Raw genomic sequence first — 11,945 nt, forward strand, 5'->3', positions numbered from 1 at the left:
CAAAATTGCTGCAGCTATTCGGGGTTGTTTATGGTTCCATATAAATTTTTGAAATGTCTGTTCTATTTCTGTCAAATATGTCATTGGTATCTTAATAAGGATTGCGTTGAATCTATAAATTGCTTTGGGTAGTATGGACATTTTGATGATATTAATTCTTCCAATCCATGAGCACGGTATATGCTTCCATTTATTTGTGTCTTCCTTAATTTCTTTTTTCAATGTTGTATAGTTTTCTGCATACAGGTCTTTTACATCTTTGGTTAAATTTATGCCTAGGTACTTTATTTTTCTTCTTGCTATATCGAATGGTTTTTTTTTTTTTTCCTGATTTCTTCTTCTATTTCATTGCTGGTGTACAAAAATGCCTTTGATTTCTGAATGTTGACTTTGTATCCTGCTGTTTTGCCAAATTCACTTATTAAGTTGAGGAGTTTATCTGTAGAGTCTACAGGGTTCTCTATGTACATTATCATGTCATCTGCAAACAATGATAGCTTTACTTCCTCCTTTCCTATTTGGATGCATTTTATCTCTTTCTCTTGTCTGACCTCTGTGGCTAGGACTTCCAACGATGTTGAAAAGAAGCGGTGAGAGCGGACATCCTTGTCGTGTTCCCGATCTTAGTGGAAAAACTTTTATTTGTTGCCAGTTTTTGGCTGTAGGTTTTTCATATATGGCCTTTATTATGTTGAGGAATGCCCCATTTTTTGCAATTATACTGAGTGTTTTGATCTTAAATGGGTGCTGTACCTTATCAAATGCTTTTTCTGCATCTATCGAGATGATCATGTGGTTTTTGTCTTTTCTTTTATTTATGTGATGTATCACGTTTACTGATTTGCGTATATTGAACCATCCCTGCATGCCTGGGATGAATCCCACTTGGTCGTGGTGGATAATCTCTTTAATGTATTGCTGGATGTGGTTTGCCAATATTTTGTTGAGGATTTTAGCATCTATGTTCATCAGCCAAATTGGCCTGTAGTTTTCTTTCTTTGAAGGGTCTTTATCTGGTTTTGGGTTCAGGGTGATGCTGGCCTCATAGAAAGAGTCTGGGAGTCTTCTCTCCTCTTCAATTTTTTGGAATAATCTGAGAAGGACAGGGGTTAGCTCTTCCTTAAATGTTTTGTAAAATTCTCCTGTGAAACCGTCCCGCCCTGGGCTTTTGTGTGCTGGGAGTTTCTTGATGACGGCTTCAATTTCCCCAACTGTTATCGGTCTGTTCAAGCTTTCTGTGTCTTCCTCCTTCAAGGTTGGAAGGTTATACTTTTCTAAAAATTTGTCCATTTCATCAAGATATTCAAATTTCTTGGCATATAATTTTTCATAATAGTTTCTGATGATCATTTGTATTTCTGTGGTATCAGTTGTTATTTCTCCTCTTTCATTTCTGATATTATTAATTTGGGTCCTCTCCCTTTTTGTCTTGATGAGTCTGCTTAAAGGCTTGTCAATTTTATTTATCTTTTCAAAGAACCAGCTTCTGGATTGGTTGATCCTCTGAATTGTTCTTTTTGCCTCTATGTCATTCAGTTCTGCTCTAATCTTGACTATTTCCTTCCTTCTACTTGCTCTGGGATTCATTTGTTGTTGTTTCTCCAGTTCTTGAAGTTGTAGTGTTAGGTCTTTTATTTGAAATGTTTCTATCTTTTTTAGGTAAGCCTGTATTGCTATGAACTTCCCTCTCAGGACCGCCTTTGCTGTGTCCCATAGGTTTTGGACTGTTGTCTGTTCATTTTCATTTGTTTCCAGAAATTTTTTGATTTCTTCTCTTATCTCATTAGAACCCATTCATTGTTTAATAGTCTACTGTTCAGTCTCCATGAGTTTCCAAGTTTTTGAAGTTTCTCTTTGAGGTTGATTTCGAGTTTCAAGGCCTTGTGGTCCGAGAAAATGTTTGGTATTATTTCAATTTTCCTGAATTTGCTGAGGCTTGCTTTGTGTCCTATCATGTGGTCTATCTTTGAAAAACTGCCATGAGCATTTGAAAAGAATGTGTATTTTTCTTCTTTGGGATGTAAGGTTCTATATATGTCAGCTAAGTCTCTTTGATTCAGTGTGTCATTCAGCGCCACGATATGTTTGTTAATGTTTTGTTTGGAAGATCTGTCCATTTTTGACAGTGGGGTGTTGAAATCCCCTACTATCAGTGTGTTGCTGTCTATATCTTTTTTGAAGTCATCCAACAATTTCCTTATAAACTTGGGGGCTCCTCTATTGGGAGCATATAAGTTTACAATGTTGATGTCTTCTTGATAGATTCTTCCTTTAAGTATGATAAAGTGCCCCTCTGGGTCTCTCTTTATGGCCTTTGTTTTGAAATCTACTTTGTCTGATACAAGTATGGCAACCCCGGCCTTTTTCTGTTGCCCATTTGCTTGGAATACTTTTTTCCATCCCTTTACTTTCAATCTGTGTATGTCTCTTGCTCTGAGGTCGGTCTCTTGCAGGCAGCATATGTGTGGGTCATGTTTTCTTATCCATTCAGTTACCCTGTAAACACCCATTTTAAAGTGAAGATAGGATATATAAAGAAAACACTCTAGAAAATAAAAGGCAAACAAAATTAAATTTATACACTAAATGCTAACTTAAAATAGATATTAGAAAAAAATCACAAAAGCTAAAACTATAAAAGAAATTTGAAGAAAACGTAGGAATACCCCATTATGACCTTAAGACTGTAAACACTTTAGATAAAACACAAATGGCTAAAACAATAACATTTTAAAATATTTTAACAATTTAGAAAAATGATAAATTGGACTCCAAGTAAGTCACAAACTAAAAGAGAAGAGCAAATATATACATATACATTGGACAAATGTGGAATCATGTACACGTCTACTTATACATCTGACATAGGACTGACAGCCAGAATGTATGAAAACTTCATAATTTCATAATAAGAAAATCAAAATTTTGAAATCGGTGAAAGATTTGAACAATCAGTTTACAAAAGATGATATACAAATTGCCAACAGGCACTTAAATAGCTTTTGCACATCATTAGTCTACAGTGAAATAAAAGCTAAGAACACATTGATGTATAGCAACACACTCCCCACTGTTTCTAAAATTTTCAAACTATAATACTGAACATTAGTGACAATGTGGAGAAACTAAATTCCTCATATAGTTTAGCAGTTTCTTATGAAGATTAACATATACTTACCATAAGATCCAGTAATTCCACTCCAATGTGTATCTTAAGAGAAATGAAAATCTACGTACCCACAGAGTCTAGCACACAGCATGCACAGCAGGCTTATTCATAATAGCCCCTAAATAAAACAACTATAAAGTCATCCACTTTAAATGTATTTGCTGAATTTAAATGAATTTGCTGTAGTATATACTTAGTAATATAAATTAATAAACAGCTGATACACACAAAAACATAGATGGAATGGCAAATGGTACCATAGATATTATCTTAGTAAGAAAAAAGATGCCAAATACATTTGTATAATTCCATCTGTATAAAATTTTAGAACAAACAAAATAACTCTACAGTGACAATATGTAGATCAGGGTTTCCCTGGAGTTGGGGATGATTAAAGAATAGAAAAAACATATTTAGACTGATTAAAATACCATATAAGTTGATTAAGGTAGTGCTTACATGGTTATATATATTTATCAAAACTCATCAGTTACACAAAAATGACTACACTATTTTATATATAACACTTTAATAGATATTTAAAAATAAAAATGTACTGGCATAAAGTTAACTATATGGTAATATTTGTTATTTTTTGTTTTTTTAATATTTGTTCTTGATACAGTTCATTTTAGGTAAAATTTGCAATTAAACATGGCATTGCTATTTAAAATACTGACTAATTCCTGAGCATAAATTGGGAGTATTTTCCATCATGTTCAACATCTTATTGAAAATATATGGAATATCAGAAACTGTATATTTTAATATTTGGAATACAATTTTACTGTTTTGTATTCTATAATAATTTTAGGTGTTATAATTTATTCTATAAAACTATCATTCCTAAGTCAGAAATTGCATCTCCAGTTATAAGTTTTCCTATGGGAAAATATGATACATATTGTACTATTTTTTTTTCATGCTGCACTTCAAAAGAACATTGTAGGGCAATTAAAGATCAAAAACTGTCTAAATTTAAATTTTTGTCATATTAATCTACTTCTTCTGAAGTTTCTGAACATTATTAGAAAGTGATGTAATTTAATTCATACAGAAATTTTATCATTTGGTCACAAGAAAACTTAGGAAGTTATCATTTTACCTTGCCATGAAAATTAAGAAATATTCATAGCCATGAAATGGAATATTTGAATATTGAAATAGATTTCAACACCTAGAGAATTTCCCAAAGCACTAGGTTGCTATTATTTCTTTTGTTGAGAAAGTGAAACTATGAAATAGTGTATTATATATTTTAAATGTAATTTTGGAAAAGCTACTGTTCCCAGATCTGAACTTTACCATTACCTTACAAATAGCATTTATATTTCTCTATTTAATTTTTGAATTTATAAAATGGAGATAATCCTATCTAACTGTACCTTTAAATTCTCTGAAGATCACATAAAATTATGACTAAAATATTATGATAACTCTTGTGTATATGACAAATATGAAATTGGCCTATGAAAAAAGATTTTGGGTTTTATTGAGTAAGGAAAACTTATTTTGTTAATTTTACAATTCCAGAATTACAAGCCTCCTTACAATATTAAGATACCTAGTTCCAGGTTTTAAAATTAGTCCTTAAGTTCGGAGCATGGAAGTTAAAGGCTTACGTATTTTTTTCTTTTTACATGTATATGAATTGTTTTTTAAAATTTATTTTTAACAGTTTATTTTTACTGTATTTTTTCCATTACCATTTATCCCCCTTGTACCCTCTTCCACCTCCACCTCCACCATCTGCAGTCACCACACAATTGTCCTTGTCCGTGGGTTCTTTTTCTGTTTTGCTCAATCCCTATATCCCTCAACACGCCCCCGCCCCAGAGCTGTCAGCCCGCTCTCTGAGTCTGCCTCTATTTTGTTTGTTAGTTACTGTTTTTTGTAGGATTATTGAGTCATGAAAGTAGACTACTTAAAATAGGCTAAGTATTTATGTGGGTATTGGGACGTTTTTGCTAATATATTTATATTTGTCTACTATTGAAATGGAAAAAAAGTTAAGCTGATATGTAAGTCTACAAGTATTTAGTCCTTTTAGCTTTTTAAGACTGTATCACATAACAAAGACAAACTCATGTTGGTCAGCATGAAATATATAGATCAAGGAAAGGAGTGACTCATTAATTGGTAGGTTAATTTACAAGTATATATGTAGCAAATAATCTGTGCCTGACATAATATGTTCCAGATCTTGGGAATAAAGCAATAACTAAACTGTCAAAAATGCATATCCTCCTGAATTTTATATCCCATGGAGGAAACGATAGATCAAACAAACATGTATGGTGTGACTTATTTTTACTTACCTCTTTAATAAGAGAAACCAGCAAAGATAATAGTAATTGTAATTTCTGAGGGAGTTTTCAAAATAAATAGGATTATCAGATGCAATAATCATGGGAACTCATAGAAATTATACACATTCTGAATCAAAGAAGGTAGGTGTGAGGGTGAGGGCCATGAGGGCTGACTGTCCATGTGAGCTACATTTGCCACATTGCCCAAAGCCGAGCTCATTTTCTGAGTGCCAGTTTGACTCTTGATTAAATAAGCCAAGCCACTTACAATGCAGGTTCTATGAATACAAGTTTTATTTCCAGATGGCTCATTGGTATCACATCACATCCATGTTTAGTCATATTCATTGTAAAGAGAAAGCAAGCTAATAATAAGATTACCTTGGAAAAAGGATAAAAAATTGAGGGATGATCCACTGTTTCCATCTATGCCTTTCCCTTTCTGTTCCACATACCAAATGGACAGGTCTATTTTGGAGGATTTTTGGTACATGTTGTGCTTATTTTCATGGAACCATGTGGCCATGCTAAAAAATAATTGAAATATGCTATATTTACATTTAAAAATGTTAAAGGCAATGCATAATATTTCCAACATGTAGATTTTCTCATGGATCCACTCTTCTTATTTTTTTTCCTGATTCTTTTACTTAGTATACCTAATACTTTTTTATTTCATGCCAAACGTGTATAAAGTACCACAGAAGCTCTGGATGATTTTTTTTTTCTCTTTCTTACACTGTGCTCTATGAAGCAGCTATAATAAGAAGACATTCCCCTCAATTCACTCAGGTACTAAGATTACTTGAGTCAAGGTGTCAAAATTTGTAAGGCTTGAATACCTCTGATTTGAGGTTAATCTTAGGTTTATAGATTTTGAGGGGTTCCAACTGAGACCCTGTATATTCTACTAGAGTCCTTTCTTCATGTGCCCATTCTCTTTTCTCTCATATTACATGAATAGCTAAAATGCCACTCAGATTTCCTGTCATCCTCTGCTGGTCTTCTGAGTCTTTCCTCATGAGTAGCTTAGGAATTCCAAATAGTTGTAAAGTAGATTGGCTCCAGAATCAGGCTTAATTGTCTGTACCTCCTATTTTCTAGAATCCTGACCCTGCAAGTCCTATCTGCCTCCAAGCCCAGCTTCAGCCTTCTTGCCTATGAAATAATAAGAAGTATCTATCAATCACTGCCAATGTTACCAATCCTGGTTCCTGGTAATATTTGACCTTTGACTGGGTTCCTGATCCAGAACTCTTTAACCCTTGTATTTTCATGAGTGATAGTGCTTGATGCAGAGCTGTAAATACTTTGGAATTTCCTGGTGATAGGAAGTCTATTATTCTAATGAGGTAACTGTTGGTTGAGGCTGGTCACTAAAAAGATTAGGCCATGATTAAAGATCTTGCATCTTTCAAGCCTACTGCCCATTTTCCAAAGAATGATAAGAGCTGGAAGATAAGTTAACAATAGATCATGCCTAAATTAGAAAGTCTCCATATAAATCTCTAAAGTACTGGGTTCAGAGAGTTTCTTGGGTTTGTGAACACATTCACGTTCCAGGAGGGTAACATACCCCAACTCCATGGCGACAGAGCTCCTGTGTTTGGAACCTTTCCAGACCTCAACCTATGTATATGTGTCCTTCATTGTATCCTTTATAATACATTGGCAATAGTAAGTAAACTGTTTTCCTGGGCACTGTGAGTCACTAAGAAATTACAGTAATCAAGTCAGACAGAATTTGAGGATAACCTTGGGACTTATTACATGCAAATGGTATCTGAAGTCAGGGGGCACTCTTGTGAAATGAACCTTTAATTACTAGAGTTTGTACTAACTTGGTTAGTCAGAAATGAATTGAATTGCAGGACACACAGCTGGTGTCAGAGAACCATCATATGTTAAACACACCCACACACACATACACACACATCTGGTGTCAGAAATGAAGTATGTCAGTGCTACATTGCACTTAGAGTTAGCAAATTACCCAAAACAAAGGGAGTATTTGTATGTGCAATGTTTTAGCTCAGCTTCATGAACGTTTCTTTCTTCCACAGCCATGATGGCTCAAATTCTGACTGTCACAGAAGCTGCCTTCGGATGTCTTCTAAAATATATTTTTTCTATTTTATTCAGTTATAGTTCTTCCCAGTGGGTAAATGGTTTTGGTATGAGCTATTTAGAAGAAATAAAAATGGAAGTGTAAAATGTTTATGAGTTAAATGCATAGCCAAGAAACCATAAATGCACAGCCAAGAAACCATTGTACCAGAAGAACTGGGATAGTAAATTACTTACAAAATGCCTAAAATCCCTAATAATATACATGATAATAAGAAGATATCTGACAGAAAATGTGTAGGAAGAAATGTATAATTAACATTTGCTCTCAGAATGTTTTACTTTCATTTTTTATGTCAGTTCATATGAACAAGAATCTTAACATAGGGCTAAGGAAATTTTGTCTTAATTTTCTATACACTGTAATCCTGTTAGATATTTGAAAAAGTGTCACACCATCATTAATTAGCATTTTAGCTTGCTTGCTTCCTGTGGACATAATCACAAGAATTGAACAATAAAAGATAGCTCAGAGCAGAAGTACTTCTGAAAAGAGCAAAGAATTAACTCAGCAATGGCATTCTTTTTAACTGGCATTGTTCGATAGAACTCACCCTTTCACTCATAATTTAACTGTCTCTACTCTAGACCAGTTAAATGCTAATGTGTCTTAACAGCTTAGGATGATTATTTTCAGACTTCTGTTACTACTAATTGTTCCATTGGAGCATATGGCATTTCTCCCATAAATACAGGCTTATTATTGATAGGATATAAGAATTATTTTGTCATTTATATACCTTTTTTGCAGTTACAGACCCATCATGAGTATAATTGACTATCATAAAAACACATTTTTCAGCAATTTGTAGGACAATTTTATAGTCACTAGCAAAATGATCTTCACATTTTCCAGACAACCATCTCAAATCCATATTAAATAATTAAAACAATATTCCTACAAAGCACCAGTATAGCCTAAATATTTTTTATCTGGCAAAACTGTGTCTTGAGTCATTTCTGTCTTTCTAAAACTACAAATTAAATGACATTACACAGTGAAAAGCAGTTCACATTGTCTTGTTTTAATGGGCTTTGTTTCATAAATTGCTTTACCAAGGAAAATAAAAAGCATCGAGTGCATACTTGGAATTTACTCCTTTTTTTAAGTGGGTACTTGAAATTTACTTTTTTAAACAATGTATTATTACTATTGGAATATTCAAGGAGATTCTAACTATATGGGATTTCTGAAAGCCAAAAGCATGTCACATTGAAGATCATCAATTAAGGGCTAATAGAAAATAATCACACAAATGCCTATTTTTATTTCTTGTACAAACAATTTAAATTCCAGTTAAAATAATTTAAATTTTGAAATTGTATAATATGCCCTCACCTCATTTATATTTCTACATATTTGTACATTTTCAAACAGCAGAGTATAATACTTATACAATCACAATGGTGATATTTGTTCACTTACATAGATTTCCATTTCTATATGTAAGTATTGATGAAATATAACTTTGTGTTTGCCTACACTGAAAATGATAAAATGTTGCTATGAAAAATTAAAGAAGATTAAATGAATGATATAATGTTCTATTTGATGTTCATGGATCAGAACACTACATAGAGTTTATATATCAATTATCTCCAAACTTATTTATAGATTCTACAAAATTGCAGTCTAAATCTCTGCAGAATATTATAAAAATTAAAAAAAAACTGAGTCTAGATTTCTTCTGGAAATCCCAAGAATATATTAGCCAAACTAGCTTTGAGAAAGAAGAATAAAAAGTGGGTAACTTAACACTACTTGTTTTTAAGACATTATAAAGCTAGAGTAATTACTATTCAATATATCATGGAATTGGCATAAAGATAAACATATAGATAATGGGATAGATAAGAGAATCAGAAAATATAACCAAAGTTATAAAGACAACTTAAGCAGAAAAAATATAATATTTTCAACAAATGATACTGCAAAAATTTGACATCCATTTATAGGAGGAATATTGGTACAAACTACATGCCATATATAAAAGTTAACTCAAAATGGATTGATCACAGATCTAAACATAAAATTTAAAACTATGGAACTTCTGAAAGTAACTTGTCAGTTTGATTTGGCAAATATTTCTTAGTTAGGATACACAAAACATGTTCCATAAAAGAACAATTTGGAGTTTATAAAGATTAAAACCTTCTGTTCTTTAAAAGGCACTGTAAAAGTAATGGTGATAACCATTCTGACAGGTCTGAGGTGATATCTCATTGTAGTTTGATTTGCATCTCTCTGCTGATACATGACATTAAACATCTTTTCATATGTCTATTGGCCATCTCTATGTTCTCTTTGGAGAAGTGTCTATTCAGGTTCGTTGCCCATTTTTTAGTTGGATTGTTTGTCTTCCTGTTGTTGAGTTGTATTACTGCTTTGTGTATTTTAAAGATCAAACCCTTATCAGATGTTTCAATGGTGAGGTAACCCTCATGCACTGTTGGTGGGAGTGCAGTCCACGTGCAGCCACTGTGGAAAACAATATGGAAGTATCTGCAAAAAATTAAAAATGAAACTCAATTTTGACCCAGCAATTTGACTTTTGGGAACATATCTTAAGAATTCTGAAACACCAATTAAAAAAAGAAAATGTGTGTGTGTGTGTGTGTGTGTGTGTGTGTGTGTGTTACATATCCCTATGTTCATAGCAGCTCTATTTACAGTAACCAAGATCTGGAAACAGGTTATGTGCCTTTCAGTAGATAAATGGATAAAAAAGTGGTACATTTACACAATGTAATACTACACAGCAATAAAAAAGAAAAAGAAAAAACATGTTACTTTTTGCAACAGCATGGATAGACCTGGAGAATATTTTGGAGAATATGAGTGAAATAAGACAGTCAGTGAAATACACATACCACATGATCTCACCTATATGTGGAATCAAATGAACATAACAAACTAACCAACTAAACAGAAACAGAAACATAAATATATGGAACACACCGACAATTACCAGGGGAGAGGGGGAGGTGGGGACTTGATAAAAGCTGGTGAAAGGATTAACCAAAAAACATCTAGGCCTGACCCATGAACACAGATAATGAGATGGGAATTGACTGATGGAGGGGAGAGGATGGGGCTGGGTGGAGGCAGGAAAGCAGAAAAAGTGAGAACTATAATAGCATAAAGAATAAAAAAATTAAATGTTTGTTCTATATCTGTGAAATGCGTCTTTGGTATTCTAATAAGGATTGCTTTGGGAAGGATGGACATTTTGATGATGTTAATACTTCCAATCCATGAACACTGTATATGCCTCCATTTATTTGTGTTTTCCTTAATTTCTTTCTTCAGTGTTGTATAGTTTTCTCCATACAGGTCTTTTACCTCCTTGGTTAAATTTATTCCTAGGCACTGTATTTTTCTTGTTGCTATAGCAAATGGGATTCTTTTTCCTGATTCTGATATTTCATTATTGGTGTACAAAAATGCCTTTGATTTCTGAATATTGATGTTGTATACTGCTGTTTTGCCAAATTCACTTATTAGGTCAAGTAGTTTTTTGGTGGAACCTAGAAGGTTTACTATGTATACTATCATGTCATCTGCAAACACTGCGAGTTTTACTTCCTCCTTTCCAATATGGATGTCTTTTATTTCTTTTTCTTATTTGATTGCTGTGGCTAGGACTTCCAATACTATGTTGAATAGAAGTGGTGAAAGCAGATTTTTGCCCATTGAGTATGATGTTGGCTGTAGGTTTTTCATATATGGCCATTATTATGTTGAGGTATGCCTCCTTTATTCCTACTTTGCTGAGTGTTTTTATCATAAGTGGATGCTGTACCTTATCAAATGCTTTTCCACCTCTGTTGAGATGATCATGTGGTTATTGTCTTTCCTTTTGTTTATGTGATGTATTACATTTATTGATTTGTAAATATTGAACTATCCTTGCATCCCTGGAATGAATCCCACTTGATCGTGGTAGATGATCTTTTTAACATATTGCTGGAAGCAGATTGCCAATATTTTGTTGAGGATTTTAACATCTATGTTCATCAGCAATATTGGCTTGTAGTTTTCTTTCTTTGTTGCGTCCTTATCTGGTTTTGGGATTAAGATGATGCTGGCCTCATAAAAAGAGTTTGGGAGCCTTCCCTCTTCTTGGATTATTTGGGATAGTCTGAGAAGGACAAGGGTTAGCTCTTCCTTAAATGTTTTGTAAAATTCTCCTGTGAAACCATCTGGTCCAGGCCTTTGTAGTGCTGGGAGTTTTCTGATTACTGTTTCAATTTCATCAGCTGTATATTTTCCCTGGTGTGTCCCTAGAGCAAGGGACATAAAGGAAAGAATAAACAAATGGGACTTCATCAAAATAAGA

This window comes from Pteronotus mesoamericanus, unplaced genomic scaffold (genome assembly GCF_021234165.1).
Source record: "Pteronotus mesoamericanus isolate MK-2021 breed Mesoamerican mustached bat unplaced genomic scaffold, CSHL_Meso_final contig_82, whole genome shotgun sequence".
Taxonomy (NCBI): Eukaryota; Metazoa; Chordata; class Mammalia; order Chiroptera; family Mormoopidae; genus Pteronotus; species Pteronotus mesoamericanus.